Raw genomic sequence first — 23,279 nt, 5'->3', positions numbered from 1 at the left:
ACAATTTTAAACAACTCTCAATGTTTAAGTCTATTATCAAATTTACCTTATTCTCTTGGCATCATTTGTTGGAGTAGCAATGCACAACTAGTTTCTAAATGAACACATGGGTGAGCCAATGACAATTGATTATACACACATATATACACACACACAAATATATATATATATAAATAAATATAATAAACACATAGTGTATATATCCACAAATCAGCAGCTAGAACCTAGGTTCTTTTCTGCTCCTGAGCTTTCCTCGATAAACCTTTCAGCAAAGGATAACAAGAGTAGGAAGCAAATTAAATTATAGAAGTAAATTAGAAAGTTGTTTAAAAAAAATATATATATACTCTGTCTAAATCATGAGTGTCTAATTATGACTTTATTGTCCCTTTAAAAGGGACAGTAAACTTAAAAAATAATATTATATACTGCAGCATTATATAACATTATATAACATTATCTTAGCGGCAGGTAGCAAAAAAAAAGCATTGCAAGATATTTTATATTAAACCTGGATTTAGCAGCTCTCTGCTCCAGGATCTTCTGAGCGGGTCTTGAATTTTAAAAGCGCTTCGCAGGCGCGCTGTCTAATCAAAGCACGCCATTGAAATAAATGTAGCTTGCTCCCGCTCTGGCTTGGTAGCGGAAGCAAGCTACATTCATTTCAATGGCTCGATCGGGCGTGCTGTGATTAGACAGTGCGCCTGCGAAGCACTTTTAAAATTCAAGACCCGCTCAGAAGATCCTGGAGCGGAGAGCTGCTAAATCCAGGTTTAATATAAAATATCTTGCAATGCTTTTTTTTTTTTGCTACCTGCCGCTAATATAATGTTATATAATGCTTATTTTTTAAGTTTACTGGAAGAAGGTTCCTAGATACAAGGTAATCACAGAGGTAAAAAGTATATTAATATAACTATTGGTTATGCAAAACTGGAGAATGGGTAATAAAGGGATTATCTATCTTTTAAAACAATAACAATTCTATGGTAGACTGTCCCTTTAAATGCAAGTCAATATATAATAAATAGTCATGTGATCAGGGAGCTGTAAGAAGAGGTTTAGATACAAGGTAATCACAGAGGAACAAAGTATATTAAAGGGACAGTCTACCATAGAATTGTTATTGTTTTAAAAGATAGATAATCCCTTTATTACCCATTCCCCAGTTTTGCATAACAATCACAGTTATATTAATATACTTTTTACCTCTGTGATTACCTTGTATCTAGAAACCTTCTTCCAGTCACTGATCACATGACTGTGACTGTCCCTTTAAGACAATAGATAATAAACAGTCAACCATAGAATTGTTATTGTTTTAAAAGATAGATAATCCCCTTATTACTCATTCCCCAGTTGTGCATAACCAACACAGTTATATTAATGTACTTTTTACCTCTGTGATTACCTTGTATCTAGGAACCTTCTTCCAGCTCACTGATCACATGACTGTGACTGTTGATTATCTATTGTCTTAAATTTAGCATTGTATTGAGCTAGATCTTAAATAACTTTCTGTGCCTGAACACAGTGTTATCTATATAGCCCACGTGTACTTTCTGTCTCTTTGTGTTGAAAAGAGATGTAAAAATCATGTGATAAGAGGCAGCACTCAAAGGCTTACAAATTAGCATATGAGCCTACCTATGTTTAGTTTAAACTAAGAATCCCAAGAGAAAAAAGCAAATTTGATGATAAAAGTAAATTGGAAAGTCGATTAAAATTACAAGTCCTATCTGAATAATGAAAGTTTAATTTATACTAGACTGTCCCTTTAATATAACTGATGGCTGAGCAAAACTGGGGAATGGGTAATAAAGGGATTATCTATCTTTTTAAACAATACAAATATTGGAGTGGACTGTCCCTTTAAGTCTACATAGTTATATATAAATGACTCCCCTGGCTATTAAAAATTAGTCTGTCAACCCACGAGAAACTGTTTTCACACTCAACAAAATGTTGACATTTTATTTGCTTCTCTCACATGCATGATATTTGCTATGTCCCAAAAAAGCACAAGAAGCATACTACTAAACTGGGCATGTGCAAGGCCCTGAATAAAAGGTAATTTATAGGGCGCCTGACAAGACGCACTTAATATAATTGAATATTACGCAAACACGGTCAATGCTTTATAACATACATGTAGATCTCCATTCTGGAGTGACCACATTCATATAGTTTTGCAAGAGCGCAATCCAGAGTACATTTAATCTACAGCATGAGGTCAGACAACTGATAGATCAAGCTTTGTAATGGCTTCATTAAAGACCTATTATATCATTAATAATGGCCACAGGGCAACTAAAAGAGCAGTCTTAGATTATTTAACTCCTGTTCAGACAACCTCATCACTTTTTCATTGCTTTTCACATAAATCTGTAATTTTATATTGCACTAATCAGTGAAGTGATAAATAACTAGTAACAGGAATGAAAATGTATATTTGCTAGAGCTCACTAGTGTCAAATCTTGAGAGTCTCAAACCTTGGTTTCTCAATTAACATTTTGTACATCTCACAAAATACAAAATATTGTTACAATTACGTAAATGGATGAAATAATTTAAAAGGGACATGAAAGATCATGATTCATATGGATCTTGTAATTGTAATTCACTTCTATTCTCAAATGGCGTTTGCTCTTTTGATATACATTTTTGAAAAGTGTATGTTCATAATCTCAGCAGCAACAACGCAGTATTTGGGAGCTAGCTGGTGATTGTGGGATTGTTTAAAAGATAGATAATCCCTTTATTAGCCAATTCCCCAGTTTTGCATAACCAACACAGTTATATTAATATATTTTTTACTTCTGTTATTACCTTTTATCTAAGCCTCTGCAGACTGCCCATTATATCAGTGATATGTACAAACTAGCATTTTAGTCAATTAGAGCTGCTTCATAAATAACTCCACGGGATTGAACACAAGGTTATCTATATGGCACACATGAACCAGCACAGTCTGACTGTAAAAAGCTGATAAAGTGCACTGAGATAAGAGGCAGCCTGCAGAGGCTTAGAAAAATAAATTTGGCGGTTTAAAGGTTATAAAGTATATTCATATAACAGTTGTGCAAAGCTGGGGAATGGACAGTAAAGGCATAAAAAAGATCAAGTAAACTGTCCCTTTAATGCACTACTGCTTTGGAGCCAACGTGATTTGGGCTAGGCTCCTTAAAGGGGCACTGTACGTTGTTTCCTCTGGAAGGGATATGAAATCCAAAAATGTTCTTTTGTGATTTAAACAAACAGAGCGTGCAATTTTAAAAATGTTTCCAATTTTTTTAAATGTCTTTACAATGCAGTGATATGGCATATTTTTTTCTCTCACCTAAAGGGGCAGAATTCGATCATTCCAAGGAACATGACTTTCACACACAAACATACACCCAGGCACCATGTTTCCCCCCACAAACAGGCATATTCAGGCAACCTAATGATATAATATAGAAGCATTGGGGTTAAAAAATGTAAATGGATAATTATTATAATGACAGATGAAGGGGTTTAAGTGATAGTAAAATCTAGCGTTTTTGAAACGCTAGGATTTACCAGTGCAACAAAAAAAGGGGACTTTTAGTCATGGAGTATAAAACACTTCATGGTGAAAGTACCTTTATTTGTCTGCAGCGTTCACCGGCGCCAAGCGCCTCAGGCCACCCACGTCAGAACGCTAATTTTGCAGTGAGTTGATCTTAGCCAATATCGTGCAAGCTATTCGGCATGCCAGCTGGCCCGCACGGCTACTGGTTAAGAGGTGGAAACGTCACCTCATTGAAAAATAGCATTCTGCCGTGTGCTGCCTGAGGCGCTTAGCGCGGCGAACGCTGCCGACAAATAAAGGAACTTTCAGCATTTAGTATTTTCTACTTCATGACTAGGATTTACCAGTGCAACAAATAAAGGGGACTTTCAGTCATGAAGTAGAAAATACTTCATTCTGAAAGTTCCTTTATTTGTAGACAGCGTTCGCTGCGCTGAGTGCCTCAGGACGCCCACATCAAAATGCCATTTTTCAATGAGGTGATGTTTCCACCTTGTAGCCAGTAGCTGTGCGGGCCAGCTGGCATTATGCCAGATAGCTTGCATGCTATTGGCTAAGATCACCTGCCTGAAAAATAGAGTCCTGCTGTGGGTGGCCTGAGGCGCTCAGCACAGTGAATGCTGCAGACAAATAAAGGAACTTGCAGCATGAAGTATTTTCTACTTCATGACTGAAAGTCCCCATTATTTGTTGCACTGGTAAATCCTAGAGTTTCAAAAATGCTAGGACTTACCATCACTTTAATATATGTTCTCAAAATCCTCAAAGCCCTTTCATGTGTGGTTTGATTTGTTTTCGGGTGACCCTTTGGCAGCTTGTGTGGGATGTACCCCAGATTGCGTCCCCATATCAGCTAGTTTTAACTTTTACGTTTTCCTGCCGATCAGTGCTTCGTGCATTAGAGGCCAATACAAGCAGAAATACAGTGCAGGGTGAGCGGAGCAGAAGCTCTGATCAGGGCACTGCTTCTTTTCAGCCGAGCTCCGATTTACTGCCCCTTCCACGGAGCTAGCTAGCCTTAGCAGCAGCTGCACAGGCATCCAACCTCTATGGCACTGACCGTAATATATGTATTTAAGTGTTACACATCTGACTTCACATACCTCTCTCACCCATCCACCACGTGCGCATAACAACAATCAGGTCTCTCCTGCTCTATTACCTTACTAGCAGCATATATTTGTGGGAAGTCTGCACAACTCTAGGCTTCTATATTCATTTACACTGTCAGCAAAACTGCTCCCCGGTGCTCAGGAGAACCAGGGTGAGAGGATGTGACAATAAATAATTACAACAGACATGAAATATAGTTTTAATAACGTATTTCTAGTGTGTATAAGATTGCATAAAGCTATAGCACTTTACATGAGCTAGAAGCATTTAAACGACGCATGTAAATACGGACAAAACATTAGACATACACAAACTTCACTAGCTTTACTGTCACATGTAATATAACTTAGCAGCATTGCTACACAGCCTTCGGGAGGAGTTGAACAAATAGTGTTTGACAAAAACATTTCTTTTGCACAATGTGATTTTAGCTGTAAGCAGAGGCACAGAGGACAATGTGTAGTGTAACCAAAATTGAAATGCATGCCGCCAGCTTGCAAACTGTCAGCCCAGCGCTAGCAGATTTAACTGGGCGGCGGTGAAGGAGAGAGGATAAAATGTGTGGGGGTCTGGGACCCAAAAGTCTAGGCGCTATAATTCATTTTGGGGGCACCAATGGCGCCCGAGAAAACCAATCACTGCTCTTTCTGTACCATTAAAATAAAATATTTGAGCTTTCATATCCCTTTAACGTGTTCAAAATGACTTGGTATACTAAATGCAGAGCATTAAATGTATGAGAAAACAGGCCCCTCTTGTTTATTTTTGTATTTGAAATAGATGGTTTTGCTCATTAAAAAAAATCACCTTTTTGTTTCCAAGGATGTGCCCACAAAATGGGCTGAGCCTGCAAATAAAGCAGGCCTGCTTATGCTATCTATGTCTAAACATGCACCCTAAAAGTTTGGTGTTTAAATGCTAATTATGGCTGAGGGGGGGTTCAATGAGCACAGCCAGCTAATTCAGATAGCAAAAAATATATATATTTCTCCTACCCCAACTGTGAGATTAATTTAGTGTTTGTCTCCTGACTACATAGCTTTTCTACAGAGAATGCTATTAAAGGAGAAACATTTTTAGAGTGCAATAACCCTTTAATACAACAGGATACAAAGACATTTTAGACAACTGGTTTCTTCTAAATTAGTGGCAACTGTTTCCTGTTCCAGCATGCCTGTGCCCTTGTGCAAGGTCCATGGTGTGATGAGTTTGGTTTGGAGGAACTCTAGTGGCCTGCAAAGATATCTGAACTCAACCCCACTGAACACCTTTTGGTATGAATTGTAACACAGAACTTCTCGTCCTACAACGCTGCCTGACCTCACCAATACACTTCTGGCTAAATGGGCACAAATATCCAGAAGAGTGGTGGCTGTTATGACCACAAAGGGCGAGGGGACAACTTCATATTAATGCCAATAGTTTTGGAATGGTATGTCCTGCTCATATAGGTGTGATGGGCAGGTGTCCACAGACTTTTGTCCATATAGATTGTATCAGAATCACAGAAAAAGTTATTTTATACTTTAAAAAAATCTGAGGTTTTATTACCAAAAATAAACAAAATAACAAGACTCCACTGATAGTGAGTATGCTGTCCCAAAAACACACCCAATGTAATACTACCATTTTACAGACATATGTTAGACATGAGTACACATGGCTTCATAAAGGCAACAGCTCATAAAACCCAGTTAATCTGTGCCGTTCTCTTGCAATTCCTTGCCCGCCACATCTCCGCCTAGCTCTGCTCTGGTTACGCTAACATGTAGACATCTGGTGGAACAAGCGCTGATTGTTCAACTTGTACAATGAAAGTTCACAACACTCAAAATTCATTGCATTTTCTATGCAAACACGTTCTCTGAATTCCTAAATCAGTGAGGAAAAAAAAAGAAAGAAAAAAAAAAAAAAGAGGCAATAAAGAAACCTACCACCCAACAAGAGTAAAAAAAAAAAAGTGTAGCATGGTCCGTTGCACTGCTCTCATTCTTTACATTTAGTGCCATCCTTTACTGCAGCTTGAACAGTGTAAGTGTTACAGCAGTGCGAGGATTAATTTAGCATGTTTGTGGGCTGCAGGACCACAGTGCTGAAGGCTGTTTTTTCGGTCACATGCTGATGTGGGGGGAGGGACAGCAAAACTTCACTCTGCTTAAACAGAGATAGTGAAATATTTAAGCTACGGATAGAATATACAAAGTAGGATACACTAAGCAGACAAAAAAAAAACAGGAAAAATTCGGAAGAGGAAATGCCAGATGCATGACTGATTTCTCTTCCAACTAACAAGGAGGAAGGAGCAGAATGGGGGATGGTTTGGATAAAACCAGCTGATGAGTACATTACAATATTACACTAAGTTATATACTGCAGCACTTTAATCTGCTAGTAAACCACCCCCATGCACTCCATTTGAATGAATAAGACTTTGATCTACCTTAGAATGGGGGTATAACTTTAATGGGAATTACAACAATTTTACTGTGAGAAAATCATTCTCCAAAGCTGAAAGATGAACTACAAAGACTTAAAATGTCTGTGCTTAAAAGCGACTTCCTGTGCCTTTAATTTGTGAAATGAAGAATAATATGAAATGATTGCAGCAGCTGCTTAACATACAATGTAAACAGGTATAGAAAGTTGATGCTGCATGCTAAAAATTATATTGCACTGAAATAAACATAGAAAACACAACATGGCTTGAGAACAAACCCTAACAGAAAGCTGGAATATCAAAACTATCTGCCCAGATAATAAAGTCATATAAATACATATATATACACACACATATATATATATATATATTTTTTTTAATAATTAAAAGCTGACTAAATTATCTTATGAGTTTATATGTGAATAAAAAATATAAACAGAACTTCACTGCCTCTGTAGGGAGCATAAGGTGATTTTATGCAGCAAAAACAAAATAAAACATGAATATTCCAATGCTGTCTCTCTCTTGTTTTCCCATTAACTCATGAAACTCTTTATGAAGGGATACATTTTTAGTTAAATGACCCTTTAATGCAGGGCTCGACAAACCCAGGAACCTGGGAGCCAATGGCTCCTCGAATTTTATCCCTGGCGCCTAACTTTCTGGGTTATTCTCTATATATCTATATACAAATCCCACTGTCTGGCAACTAAATATTTTTACTGGCTACTAATTTTTAAACAGATTTGTCAAGCACTGCTTTAATGAATTTAGGAGTGTACCATTTTATTGGCATGATTTATTTAATTTAAATAGTTTTTTATTATTACCCATAAAACATCAACGACATTGCTGTGACAGAGAGAAAAACATGTATCAAGTTACACAAGTCCAACATGTGAAGAATCTCAAATTCCACAAGATATATGCACATATAACAGTTAGAAAAATGACTCGTTGTAGAAGAGACCTCCCGCTGCAAAGTCCCTTAAGTGTCCAAAAGCATGGTGTCCCAAGTAGTTCTACAGAAAGATCCACAACTCAACCATCGAGGACCCATGCCAGCACAAGCTCTGTCATTGTCTGCTTAGCTATTGAATGGGCAATTGATTTTCAGCACATGCTATCTTAAAACTTCTTATCGTTTTCTCAGATAGTGAAATAGTCTCGTAAGGGAGCATCTTTATATCGGGGGTAACAATGTTAAACATTTTTGATCATATCAACTGCTATAACTTAACCACAAACGTTAACTCTGATAACCTGGAACAAAAATAAATAAATAAAAATAAAACACAAAAAAAAAGATTAAAAAAAAAGGAAATAGTGTTTCATCACTGTACCTTTATCTCCTATGTTATCTCAAGATATCTTGCTCATCTAGCTTCACTATTTAATATCCTGCTCAAAGCTGTCAATTATCTCTTTATCACCTCTATCTTGGCCTTGTTTGCCCTTCCTTCATCTTGCTGCATTCTCATCTGCTCTAGGTCTCCTGTATGTATTACTCTCTATTATCCAATAACACCAGATCTTTTGAAATTGAGTTTCTGTATTCTGTATAAATGCAGCTGACTCATACATCAAATACACCGAATGAATTCTAGCTAACACTTCTGACCACGATGGAATTTCAACCTTCCAATACTTAGCTATAGCTATTCTCGTCGTGGTACATAAAATTCTAATGAAGGTGTTGATATGTTTGTTAAGTCTCGATATGTTTTCATGTAGCAGAGCCTGAGCAGAGGTGAGAGAAATCCTTTAATCTAATACCCTACTCAACAAAGAGGACAACTCGTTCCATACACTCCTAACCTTTGGACACTCCCACCACATGTGGATATATGATCCCCGTATCCCACAGCCTCTATAGCAAAAGTTGGAACTCTCATTTCCCATACGGGCAGTCTTAATAGGTGTCAAGTACCATCTGTAGGATGTTTTAAGCACGTTTTCTCTGAGATCAGCACTGACAAGTCCCTTACTAGCCTGGTGTAGAGTCTGAGTCCATTTCTTTAGGTCCAGTTCTTTATCCAAGTCTGTTTCCCACTGTAACATTAACCTAGTTTTGGTGTTGGCTCTCATTTCTTGGATAGAGATGTAAAGTCTAGAGATCGCTCTTTTGGACCTAGTAGTTGAGGTGCATAGTTGTTCTAACTCAGTTTGCCGATTACGAGCTATGTGTTGTGAGAGGTATGTCTTTATGGCTGAGGTTATCCGGAGGTATAAAAACCAGTGGAGTGGAAGAGGATCCAGTCTCTGCTGTAGCTTGGTGAAAGTCATTATCTTACCCTGAAGTTGCATGTCAGCCACCCTGTACAACCCCTTGTTCTCCCATTTCTTAATATGATGTCTAAACTCCTCATGTATGATGTTCTTCAAGGGCCTTATCACTGTGTGCGTGGGGAGTAATATCCCTGTGTGACTCAATAGTTTCCACTGGTGTCTAGTATATTGCGTGATTCTATTCTGGTTCAACTTGCGGTCACTATAGGTTTCATCCCGCCAGAGAATATCATCTGGGTTCTCTTGTCCTGCCAATTCTGCTTCTAAGGCAGGCCAAAGCACTTCACTTTGCTTTCTACTTAGCATTGAGTCTTGGGCCAACCTTGCTGCTTTATAGTAATCTAGTAAGTTTGGGGCCCCCACTCCTCCCAATTGCCTATGTCTATTTAGAATTTGATGAGGGATTCTCGGATGTTTGTTGTCTCTCAGGAAACTATGGATGTCTCTCTGTAAATTTACTATATCTGAGGTCACAATCTTAATTGGAAGCACCCTAAACAAATAAAGAATTCTGGGCAGAATCGTCATCTTGACCGCGGATAGTCTACCATACCACGAGAAACCTAGCTTTCCCCATTTTCTCAAATCCGATCTTATGGTCTTAAGCATAGGGCTATAGTTTGCCTCATATAACTTGGACGAGTGTGTTGTCAGCTTTATACCCAAGTAATTAAGCCCATCCGGCACCCATCTGAAATCAAAATTGGCCTCAATTAGTTTTATAGTGTGTTTTGGTAATGATAACGGGAGTGCCTCACACTTCTCTGCATTAATTTTGTAGCCTGATATCTGAGAAAATGAGTGTATTGCTTGGTAAACATGAGGGAGCGATACCAATGGCCTGGAGATAGTAAGCAGCACATCGTCCGCAAATAGAGTAATTTTGTGATTAAAAGTACCTACCTCCAGACCAGTTATATCTGGGCAGTTGCGTATATAGGCCGCCAATGGTTCAATACATATAGCGAATAATAAGGGCGAAAGTGGGCATCCCTGTCTTGTTCCATTTAAAATGGGGGCATGATTTATTTAAAGGGGACAGAAAATACTTTTTTTAAATGTGCAAATTGTATGTAAAACTGAAGTTCTTGTACTAAGAAAAACATGTGTAAGGTATGTTTGTGATGCATATTGCTGTCACACAAAGCAGAGGGAGTTTTACTTCTCAGCCACTGAGCAACAGCTTTGTTTCTGTATAAAATGTATTATACAGCCATGAATGTAGTCTGGACACAGGCATATTGGTTAACAAGCATAGAGGCCAATATATACCTGAGCACAGATCAGGCTTGAAATATTTTGGACACACCTTATGCATAGAGAAGTTATTTCTCTTTAGGGATAGGTATTGAGTAAAAGCTCTCACAAAAGTAAAACATGTCAGTTTTATCCTATGTTAAAGGGACACTGTACTCAAAAATTTTCTTTTGTGCTTCACATAGAGCATGCATTTTTAAGCAACTTTCTAATTTACTCCTATTATCAAATTTTCTTAATTCTCTTGGTAAGTTTATTTGAAAAGCAAGAATGTAAGTTTAGATGCCGGCCCATTATTGGTGAACAACCTGAGTTGTCCTTGCTGATTGGTCAGCACCAATAAACAAGTGCTGTCCATGGTCCTGAATCAAACATTTGCTGGCTCCTTAGCTGAGATGTCTTCTTTTTCAAATAAAGATATCAAGAGAACAAATTAAAATTGATAATAGAAGTAAATTAGAAAGTTGCTTAAAATTGCATGCTCTATCTGAATCATGAAAGAAAAAAATTTGGGTTCAGTGTCCCTTTAAAGATTTCCTCTTAGATGTCTTCACACTACCTCCAACTCAATCTGTCCAAAACTGTGCTGCTTCTTATTCCCCCCCTCTTCGAGACATTCAACACCTGACATTTCTCTGACAGTTGGAGACTCTATTCTTAACACCTCACCCCAGGCCCGCTGTCTTGGGGTTACACTTGACTCAGAACTCACATTCAACCCACATATACAAGCACCAAATCCTGCGGTTCACACCTAAGCAACATTTCCAGAATTCGTCCCTTCCTTACTCAAAGAAATACAAAAATACTTATTCATTCCCTCATTGTGTCACACATTGATTATTGCAAACTACTCCTAAATAGCCTTCCAAAACACCGCCTCTCCTCCCTCCAATCTATTATGAATGCTTCTGCTAGATTCATCCACCAAAGTCGCCGATCTACATCAGCTGCTCCGCTCTGCCAGTCTCTACACTGGCTCCCTATACACTCCAGAATACAATTTAAAGTAGTAACCCTAACTTACAAAGCACTTAACAGTCTAACTCCCAACTATATTTCCTCTCATCGTAAAATATTCCCCATCCCGTCCTCTTCGATCAACCTCTGACCTACGTCTCTCCACTCCTGTTATCTCTAGGTCCCACTCCCGTCTCAAAGACCTTGCACATGCTTCTCCTGTACTCTGGAACTCACTACCACGCTCCATAAGGCTGTCTCCTACCTTGAATAGCTTCAGGCGCTCCTTGAAAACCCACCTATTCAGAGAGGCTTACCATCTCGCCTCCATCTCTCATCCTAACCAAACTAATACATGAATTGCCTGACTCACTGCTGCAACTACAACCGATGTGACACGCTACCCCCAACCTTATGTCTCTGCACCCTAAACATGTAGACTGTGAGCTCTCCGGAGCAGGGCCCTGTCCTCCTGTACTAGATTATTTTAGTTTTGTTATGTATTGCATTTTATCACAAATCCTTGTCATTGACTACTCCTATCACTGTACCCAGCGCTACGGAATTTGGCGGTGCTATACAAATAAATATTAATAATAATAAAGATCACTGACTTTAAAATCCTAAATGTATGGCTGCACTTTTAAGCTTCTCCTCATCCATTTTGGAAAAGTACAAGGAAAACCAAAAACACATGAAAACCTGTAAAGATGCAGATTGAGCATATAAGTTTTACCTATCTTTGTGATAAGCAGATTTTGGCAGAAATGGTTTGCCAGTCTGAGAAACCCAATAGTGCATGAGCTTGGTTTTGTGTTGGTTCCATATGAGCTCCGTCATAAGTATTGCTGCTGAGAACTTCATCACCTCTCTAAATAGTCAATGTGTTGGTTACGTTTCCCTGGCCATCTCGCACAGTGCGTCTCGCCTCTACAGTCCCATCAGGTCTTGTTATCCTGGAAACTGACACACTCTGAAAATATGATGAAGACCTTGGGGCTGAAGGCCTAAGAAAGGTGTCCCAAACCTTATGCTGAGACTTCAGAGTCAAGATCTTGGTCTTCTTTTATATCTTCTTGAAAGATTTTTCCAGGATCATGTTCCCACCTATATCGTGGCCAGGGTGTCATTCCTAGGAGCTTGGGTCGGTTGGGAGAGCTGGGTAGACATGGGCATTCAAATGCTTCATTAGCATCTAAATGCAAAATAATGAGGCTGCTTGTGGCATTCTGCTCTTTTTGGTGTTGGATTTCTGCTTGTGAAAGTGCAACACACTAAGATGTTACTGTGTTGCACTTTCACAAGAAGGAAACCAGCTCAGAAAAGAATGCTCATGCCTAGTGCCTTAGAATTAATGTCCTGTTCCCTGGGAATATGGGAATCAAGGTATTTCAGCATTGACTCTCTCAGTGATTTGCCCCAGAACCCTCCTTTTTGAAGAGGCGGTTCAATCCCTGGTACTCTACGAGTAACTGCCCTAAAGTCGGCAAAACGTTCATTGAAATCCCTGAAAAGTTCTTCATATCCAAAAGTGCCATGAAATGTTGAGTTGCTACAACCAAACAAAAATCCAAAATCATGCCTAGGGGTAATCATCATCATCATCATTGTTGTCTTTAGTTATCCCATCAAAGAAAAGGTCTATTCAGCCTCAAGGCTAGACATCCTCAAACTTGGCCCTCCAGAGGTTTTGGAACTACATTTCCCATTATACTCAGCCAGCTAATATGCTGCTGAGCATCATGGGAAATGTAGTTCCTAAACCTCTGGAGGGCCAAGTTTGAGGATGTCTGCTCAAGGCTTACAAAACCTACAACACTGGTAAACACACTCGTGATTCGCCAGCTTTTTTTTAACTATATGACGCTAATCCAGCTGGAACTGTCCCAACACCATACTTCCATAACTTGACATTGAGCAACAGCTTTAGCTTAAAGGGACACTCAAGTTAAAATTAAACTTTCATGATTCAGATAGAGCAGCAATTTTAAGCAACTTTAAAATTTACTTCTATTAACAAAATGTGCAGTCTTTATATATTTACACTCCTACTGAGCATGTGCAAGAATTCACAGAATATAAATATATATATGCTCCATTGTAAAGGGATTTTCAGCAGCCAATCAGATACTAGTCCCAGAACTTGCAAGGAAGGGCAAAACTGGCATGTGCAGGCACAATCATGTTATTTCCCTCCTCAGTTTAAAGGGACAATATACCACAATTTCCATTTAACTACATGTAATAGACTACTATAAAGAATAATATGCACAGATACTGATATAAAAATCCAGTATGAAACCTTTTAAAAACTTACTAAGAAGCTCCCAATTTAGCACTGTTGATGAGGTTAGGCTGGGACACCCACTGAAAGGGCCTGAGAACAGACCCTCTCCCCTGCATATAAAAAGATCCATTACACCAAAATAAGCAATCTGATGTCTGTATACATCAGTATACATCTAAAACTTTGGGGCTTGGTTAGGAGTCTGAAAATCAGCACACTTGTGTAAAAATAAGCAAAACTATACATTTTTACAAAAACACCCCCAGATGGACTATATAAATAGACCATCTACAAAACATTTAAGCACAGAACAATCTAGTGTACAATATCCCTTTAAGGAAGTTCACTATGCATGATTTATTTGAGAATCTCATCAGCATTAATGAAGATGATTGGCTGTTTGTTTTTGACAGCTGACAGTAGGTAAAGGATAACTGTTCAGAGAGCACTTACTATTCTGAACTTAAGAAATTATGAAGCAAAAAAAAATCTTCCTTTTTTTATGTATGTTTATATATGTTCGTGTGATACTTTCTTGTCAGCTTTTTAGCTATGCTGCATCACTTTCAAGTGATTTAGCATATGGGTATTAAGTCCCTTTAAATGAAATAATTCAGATAGAGCATGTACTATTTAAAAAAAAAGATTTTCCAATGAACTATTATTAAATTGACTTTTCTCTTATTATCCTTGAAGAGCATAACTAGGTAGTTTCAGGAGCGTGCACACACATATATATATATATATATATATATATATATATATATATATATATATATATATATATATATATATATATATATATATATATATATAACAATGTTACAGACTGCTGCAAACATTGTTGACCCTTGTATGCTCTTAAAGTGATGGTAAACTTAAAGCAATGTCTAATTCTCATACGATAATAAAATTAAAATAAACATGAGTTTAAGACATGAAAAATTACAATGTTAAATTGAAATACCTTTATTCTGAACGCAACAGCTACTATATACTGGTATCCGCCGACAGCCCTGTGACAAAACAAAATTATTCTTTTTTTTTTTTTAATGACGATAATTGCGTGGTCCAATGAAATCCGTGGCGTTTTGGAATTTTAGCAAAGATCAGAAGCTGCATGATGTCACTAACGCATGCGCAAAGGAATCAATTTTTTTTTCTATGCTAAAATGCCAAAACGCCACGGATTTCATTGGACCACGCAATTACTGTCATTTTTTTTAAAAATTGCTTTGTCACGGGGCTGTCGACGGATACCAGTATATAGTAGCTGTTGCGTTCAGAATAAAAGGTATTAGAATTGAACATTGTAATTTTTCATAACTTAAACTCATGTTTATTTTTATTTTAGAATCGTATGAGAATTAGACATTGCTTTAGGTTTACCATCCCTTTAAGACCTAGCTTGGTATGCTCCAACAAAGAACAACAAAAGAATGAAGTAAATTTGATAACAGAAGTAATCAGAAAAGTTTATTTTTAATTGTACACTCTGAAAAACAATATAAATTTTGACTTCCATGCCCCTTTAACATTTTTTCATGCAAAAAAATAAATGTTTAACAATTTCAATCATGCAAATGAAAGCAATATGTACTGCCCCTTTAAATGCATAGTTGTGAAAGCCAAATAAGGACGCACTCATACAAAGACACCAGTTGGTTCTGCAAAACAATTATTAGATCAAGTAACGTGTAATATATGTTTTACACATTTGTTTTTAACATGAGGTCATACCCCTGTTGGAAAATATGGAAAACATCCAAAGAACCTTGTAATTGCCACCTACGTTTTAAACATCTATCCAAAAAAATGTGTGACACTGTTAAAGAGATAGTAAACACCTTGTACTTTTTAATTTAAAATGTTCCGTTATGGTGTAGTAGAAAAAAAAATCTTTGCAATATAATTTCAGAGTTTATTTTGTCCCCTTTTCATGTAATTTAGCTCTGAAATGTTTTTGTGTTTTTTTACTCTCAGACCTGTAAAAGCACACTGTAAACAACTGCGAAAAAATGCACTTCATACTAACTATGACTGGGCTAGCGTTGTCATCTGGCTACTGGATGGAGTTTGGCTACTGAAAAGCAAATGCAACAAATAAGTAAATTTGTTTCAAAGGTTTTGCAGAGTTGACCGATGTGTTGTTACTTTATAGCAAAACAGAAAACTGTAAGTACAAGCTGCTTAATATCCATTAGACTGAATTGTTTATATCCCCATATTTCAGGCCGTTTCACAGAGAAGGAATCCTGAATGGAACTGGAGGAAAGAACTGAACCGTCCACCCACATTTCAGGGCAGGGCTAAGTCAAGCAGTAAAGCTGGGTTCCAAACAGAGATTTGAACAAGAGCTGCCGCCGCACCACCCCCCAGCAAATTTCCATTTAGTCTTAGTTTTAGTCTTTTGACTAAAATGCCATTTTAGTTTTAGTCGTATTTTAGTCATCTGAATTGTTTTTGTTTTAGTCGACAATCTCCAGTAGATTTTAGTCAACTAAAATCTAAGGGGTTTAGTTAAAGTGTAATGCATTATTTAAGCATTTCTCTATAATCTGCAAACTGATTATATACTCCAGGAGTAAACATAACACCTATTATTATTTATGGTATCAAAAGTTTAAACATGCAATACAGACACAGATTTAGCCGTTGTGATATATAACGTCTTAATTAAACTTAAAATGAAATAAAACCAAGTTTCATAAACAAACAGAAGTGCAACTTTAAAATATAAAAACACAAAACTGTATTGCACTTATTACCCAATATAAAAACTTTAACAGTTCTCTGTTAAAGGGACACTCAGGTCACATACACACACACACACAATGAATTACATATCACAATATTTGTATACATTTCAATTCTGTCACAAGGCCACAGTTTTAAAGAAAACTATTAAAGGGATAGTAAAAGTCAAAAATATATTTTTAAGATTCCTATAGATCATGTAATTTTTTTAAAACTACTTTCTAATTTACTTCTATCATCAAATTTGATTTGTTCTCTTGGTATTCCTTGTTGAAGAGCATACATAGGTAGGCTCAGAAGAAGTGCACTACTGGGAACTAGCTGGAGATTTAACTGAATCTCCTTTAACATTATGTCAAATTAAAGTAACATCGATGTCCTTTTTTTATAAAAAAATATGGCATTTAAAACAGTATTGTGGGTTTATAAGGAGGCGGAACATATGCTTGAAACATAAATTTCTTCTCGGGCATGCCAAGGATGGCCCCCTGTTTGTCAACACACTTGTAGGAGACATCAGTATCTGCTATTGAGCAATGGATACTTCAATATCACTGAACACTAATATGCATTTACTGCAAGCTTCAGCTCAAATGTAAAGTGTTTTTACTTAATATCTCATGGTTCAAATTATTTTTCCTTATATAGTTGTCCCCCTTTATATGCATGCTCCTGCCTCTAATGTCCCTTTAAGAAGCCACTAAAACGTTTCGGCCCATAGAAAGGTATTTTGCATTTAAACTGTTTCAGTGTGACCAAAACGTATTCAAATAACTTCTCCACATAGATCTATGCAGAATAACAAAAGTAGTTGGCAGATCAGTTGGGCCCCTTGGAATTTTCAAACACTGTACTATATTCTGGAAATAATAATATTTATATACGCATTAACGCTCTTGCTACTGAAATGGTAAGAACTGTTACTCTCTATTTAGCACACAAGTTTCCCATGTTAAAAATACAACTGTAGTACTCAAGAAAAACAAAAATTGCTTCTATACCACAATACAGAGGGAAATCTAAAAATGCTAGAAAGTAAAAATGATTATGATAACCATTACATAATTTTAAAAAACACATATATATAAAATAAAATTAAAAAAAAAAAAAACATAAAACCATTTTTTCCCTATAATCAAATTGTCTTTGTTTTCTTGTTATCCTTTGTTAAAAAGCAGGAAGGTACGTTGAGGAGTGTGCATGCATCTGCAGCACTAAATGGCAGCTGTTTTGCAACAATGTAATACATTAGCAAAAGCACAAGATGCCAGCAATATTTCCTGTCATGTAGTGCTCCAGACACGTGCACGCTGCCTATCTAGATATCTCTTCAAAGAATAATAAGAGAACAATGCAAATTTGATCCTTGAAGTAAATGGGAAACTTTTTTAAAAATGTATTTTCAATCTGAATCATGAAAAAATATATAAGGGTTTTATGTCCCCTTTGATGCTAAAAGTTTACAAATCGTCACAAAAATGGATCAGTTTTTTTCTTATTCTGTTAAATATATTATGATTAAAATACACACAAGGAAATAAATGGTTTCAAGCTCACATTCTACCTTTTAATATTCAAACTTTTTAAACTACAATTGAGGCTCTACACAAACGTCAGCTGTTTCCTATAATTTTCATAAACATTCCTATGACACTTCTCTAGCAACAAATATACATAGCCGATTAACATTTCCTTTTAACTAAAACAGCAATCATTTACATATATAGCCTCAGAAACTTTGTTTCTAGGTCCTTTCATTTTTTGCATTTTTACTACTAGTTTTCAAATAAAATACAATTAGTAGCTCCCAATACAAAAATATGCAGCATAAAAGACCTTCAACTGATATATTTTTGCATGCATGTGTTAGGCTTAATCTCTTAAACGCAGTATTATCTGAAGCTATCCCCCTAAGTCTACCACAATATATATGCCAACTAACTGCTTTCTAATGTGTGTGCACTAATGATGAAATATATCAAAAGCAAGATAGAACTACAATTCTGCACCTATCATTAAATAGTGCACACTTTGGTTCATATTTAAAACAATTAGCACAGCACAGTACAGTGACCCTAAAGACAATCTTTCCATAATTAGTTGACTTAATTATTAGCGAAACGCGCTGTCAATTAAATATAATTTAGGTTAAAACAGTAAAATCCTGGCCAATTGTGAAAGGTTCACCTTGCGACACTGGCATCTCATTCTCTTTGTCGTCATCATATTCTTCATCAGTCTTCTCCTCCCACTTTTTTATATCTTCTCCTACCATTCCAGCAGAAGCACAGATATCCAACAATCCGAATACAAAATTAGGCAAATGCTGGTCTCGGTATGACAGCCACCCACTACAGACTGAGATATCTCCACATATCAAGGGAGGGGGGACGATTCCCTCTAGCCCTGCCCAATTAATAAATGAGGACTATCCTTTCCCATGTCTGTTTTCCTCATCTGCAAATGCTGCCTCTATTTTTATTCAGCACTACAGATATTCTATAAACTTGGTACCAAAGTACATGCAACTGTATTGGATCCCCATAACAAATGAAAACACTTATTTATAACCACACAATTACAGTCTCAGATTCATGGACATCAGCCATGCCAAAAACGCACACTTAACAGATGGCACTGCAAGACAATTTACAAATGAAGCACAAATAATTAAATACTGTAATATTTTCCTTCACTTGAAGTTTGTTTCAAGGCTGTATAAAATCATCTCTTTTTTTTTTTTAACATTGAAAAGTGTTGATTCAACTATAAATAAGAAGTGAGCAGGTAACTAGAATACTTGACAAACTCAAAAAGATATAGTCCAAAAATGTAATCCTGTGTTCCATTTACAATATAAATATAAAAGACTTAAATAACCACTTGAATCCCAAAAGAAACAAACAAACAATCTTGGGGAATTTGTAAAGGGACATTATACACTTTTTTTTCCGCATTAAATGTTTTGTAGATGATTTATATAGCTCATAAAGTTTTTTTTGTTTTTTTTTTATGGATAGTTTTGTTTATTTTTAAATAGCATTGCTCTGATTTTCAGACTCCTAACCAACCCCCAAAGTTTTAAGAGAATACTGAGGTATACCTACTCCAGCTTGCTTCTGTTTGTTTAAAGGGACTTTTCATATGCAAAGGAACGGGGATGGGGGAGTGTCTGCTATTCCCCGCTTGCCGTGGGTGTTCCAGTAACCTTTTAAACAGAGCTAAACTAGAAGCCTCTAAGTAAGTTTTTAAACGGTTTTATACTGGATTTTTGTATCAGTGTCTGTACATATTATTCTTTATAGTAGTGTCTATTACATGCAGTTATATGAAAATTTGTGTATACTGTCCCTTTAAAATGGTACCCAGAATATACAAAATAGCTATAAAAAAAAAAAACAGTTTAACAAACAGTATGAAGACAAAACCTTAAACCATTATCCTACTAAACTCCTTATCTGACTTGCTATACAAAGGGAGGGGTTTAATCTTTAGCATATATATTGCAAGAGCAAATGCTGTAAGGGAATTCAAGAATGCCTGGAACGTCTGGTTTTTATTTGCAGTCAAAATCTAGATCTCTATGAGACATATATAATTGTATATTGATAAACAGAATTTGTAAAATTCTCTCATCCCCTCACTATACATAATTTACTACAGTAAACTAAAACAATTTGCGATGGCTATAAGAAAATATTACATACAAGTATGTGGATTGTCTCTAAAGAAACCATTTCTGTTTTAAACATTCAGAATGAGAAGAAGAAAAAATCCTGTAATTTTCTCTATCTGTGATGGACAACTAAAACATTGGGGCCGGGCCGTACATATAAAGGTTTAATGACTAACAGACAAATAATGTATTTCCTAAAAATGGCCAGTGGCATACATATTGGTAAGGTTGCAGGGTACCTGTTCTCCCCTCCGGAAGACTCTTGAGATGTGGTCACCTTGTGTGCACTTTAGTTACTATAATTCCTGTGGTCACAAAAACTTCTGCAGAGGGCTGCATGCAACCCATGGGCCACCCCTGTTCTATATAAAGGCAAAAGCCTTCCATATAAATATTTTTCCAGAAACAAAAGATAACCAGTAATTCATATAAAGAATAATCTATTTAAATGATTAGGAAAGTCAAAATGCTTGCACGATTCAGATAGAGCATGTACTTTTAAGACACTTCACTTCTATTTTCAAATATACGTTGTCCTCTATATCCTTTGTTGAAAAGAATATGCACATGTCCTATACTGCTGCGAGCTAGCTTAAGATTGGTGTCTAAACCTATTTAGTGCTTGTCGTTGGCTCAGCAAATGTTTTCAACTAGTTCCTAGTAAAGCATTGCTACTTTGCAGTTGACTTTAGCTATGATTAACATGTGTGCAATAATAATAATAATAAGTTCTAACATATTAGATCATTGTACTTGTATATCCCTTTAAAATAAAGGTTTTGTACTATTAGTTATTTTTTATTATAAGCCACCATATTATTTGACTGCTCTGAATACATCATGCTCCTGAGTGACCAAAATATGCATTGCTTTATAACAATGTTTGAAAGGAGGAGGGAGGCTTGTCAAAAAAAAAAAACGAAAGGAGAAAATAAATACAGCCCTCCATCAATGCTGGATATGCTGAGGAAACAGTGTGGGAGTGCCACAACTATGGGCCAGACATACAGCTGGTTATGTCAGGATGTGTGGGTGATGGGCGTGAATGACCCTAGGAAATACCGTTCCCCCCCAAAAAAAAATTTTTAAAAAAAAATGGTAATTTTATCATAACTTTTTTTCCTTCTACTTACCCACACATACCACAGTTATGCTGAAGTTTATCCCCATTTATAACCACACTACAATTCCCACTTACAAAGAGCTGTAAATTTGAATGCACAGTACAAATATGTCAAAATCGTATGTGGGGCTGCACATCAAGCCTAATGACAAGGAAAACGCGTTTTCTATAAATAGCATGAAACTTGCTATTCATCAGATTACAAACAGTGTAATAATATATATTATTTGGAAAATTGTTAGAAATACTGAATACACTTTAAAATATGCAAGAATGTGCATAACTTTTATTCTTCATTTAGAATGGATAGGGGGAAAAAATATGTCTTGAAATTACCAGTCTGGAAAAGAAAGTTACTAGCCTGGTCAGTTCTCTCTTTAGAAAAGCCTCAGCACTTATATGAACTGGTCAGAGACTAGCAGAAATACACAGCCCTGGTATTATTGCTGATAGGCGGCTGTCAGTGGTAGAGGGAGGCTCCCCTAGACTGAAATGAATAAACAGGCTTATTCTGCTCTGGGACATCTGTCCAAGCAAAAAATGTGACATGCTAAATTACTATCCTATAAATGGAACAGAAGGGGTAAAAAATAGGTTTTCTAATGATAAACATTTAAGGTTTTCATAATGCAAGCCTTTGTTTACAGGCACAATTAACAAGTTCTCCCCCCATCTACAAACACTACACTTTAACTTTAATAAAAGATCAACACCTTTTAAAATGCACATTACTACTTTTACAGAAATATGAACTATGGTATAGTATTTGCTGTTACAAAACTAAGTAGGGTTAGCAATGTATTTGTATGTTTTTCACTGTTTGATCATGTTTTAATAGATAGTAAAATACTGTACATAAATATATTTTTTGACAGAGTTTACAACATTCTCTATTATACTTCTCACTTCGCAACAATATGCACTGATGTTCTCAGCATATGTAAATATATACTTAATAAGGACGTCACTTCAGATAAACACAAAAACCCCTTAAAATTTACCAATGCTTTACATCTTCTTCTACAACTAAAAACCACAGTCAGCACTAACCAATATAAATAGGATGCTTCTAGTGCCAAATACTCCACGTATCTCACCATACAACTCTTGTTCTATAGCCTTAAAACTCAACATAAGTAGAATACAGCCATAGACATGATTCTGTGCAAGAGCAGCCTGAGGTGCCTTGCTGTGTTTCAGCGGGCCTTCTCTTCCCTCCATCCTCTCCCCCCTCCGCTCGTACACAGCAGACAGGGCCTCTCATACAGTTCCCCATTCATCTGCAATGATGTACAGGCTAGTTTGCCAGATCGTTTCCACACATATGTAAGTTACCGGGGAGAGACTCACCCATGTTGCCTCCGGTGCCTTACAGTCTCTGCCTCGCCTTGTGCACGTCTCTCTCAGTTCTCTGACACAGCCCGGGGACGTTGCCTTGCGCGCTACGTCTACAGAGGGCAAGGGAGATGCAGCATCTGCCCACACGCTGACGTCACACGCGTAGGCGGGCGAACTAGCATCACCCCCAACTCCCCTCCTCTGTGGGAGTTTGTGGGCGAGGAAGTTTGCTTCCGCCAACAGTTTGCGTCATTCTATAGGCCTAGGATTGCAGTGATGCGATTAGGGGTGGAGTGGGAAATATGTCACATGGTACATTTATGTCCACTCTACTGGCTCTTTACTAGAGTTGAATTATGATGATTGGGGAATAGCGATTTAAAAGGGACTGAGACGGACACCCTTTGCGGGCAGTCTTGTCTTAGGAGACGGAGTTTGTCGAGTGAAATGGTTTAGACTTGGGTTGCTATGGAATGTGTTTAAAAATA

General features: G+C 36.9%; 1 long non-coding RNA gene across 1 annotated transcript in view; it reads right to left on the bottom strand.

The window, feature by feature from the left end:
* LOC128660515 (uncharacterized) overlaps window positions 1–22,938 on the bottom strand; it is a 48,241-nt gene extending 25,303 nt beyond the window's left edge. The window contains exon 1 of the long non-coding RNA XR_008402546.1: window positions 22,804–22,938. This is a non-coding gene — a long non-coding RNA (uncharacterized LOC128660515). The remainder of the gene's footprint in view (window positions 1–22,803) is intronic.
* Between the last annotated feature and the right edge of the window lie 341 nt (window positions 22,939–23,279).

This window comes from Bombina bombina, chromosome 5 (assembly GCF_027579735.1).
Source record: "Bombina bombina isolate aBomBom1 chromosome 5, aBomBom1.pri, whole genome shotgun sequence".
NCBI lineage: Eukaryota > Metazoa > Chordata > Amphibia > Anura > Bombinatoridae > Bombina > Bombina bombina.
The sequence above is the reverse complement of the archived record's forward strand: the minus strand, read 5'-3'. Positions and strand labels throughout refer to the sequence as shown.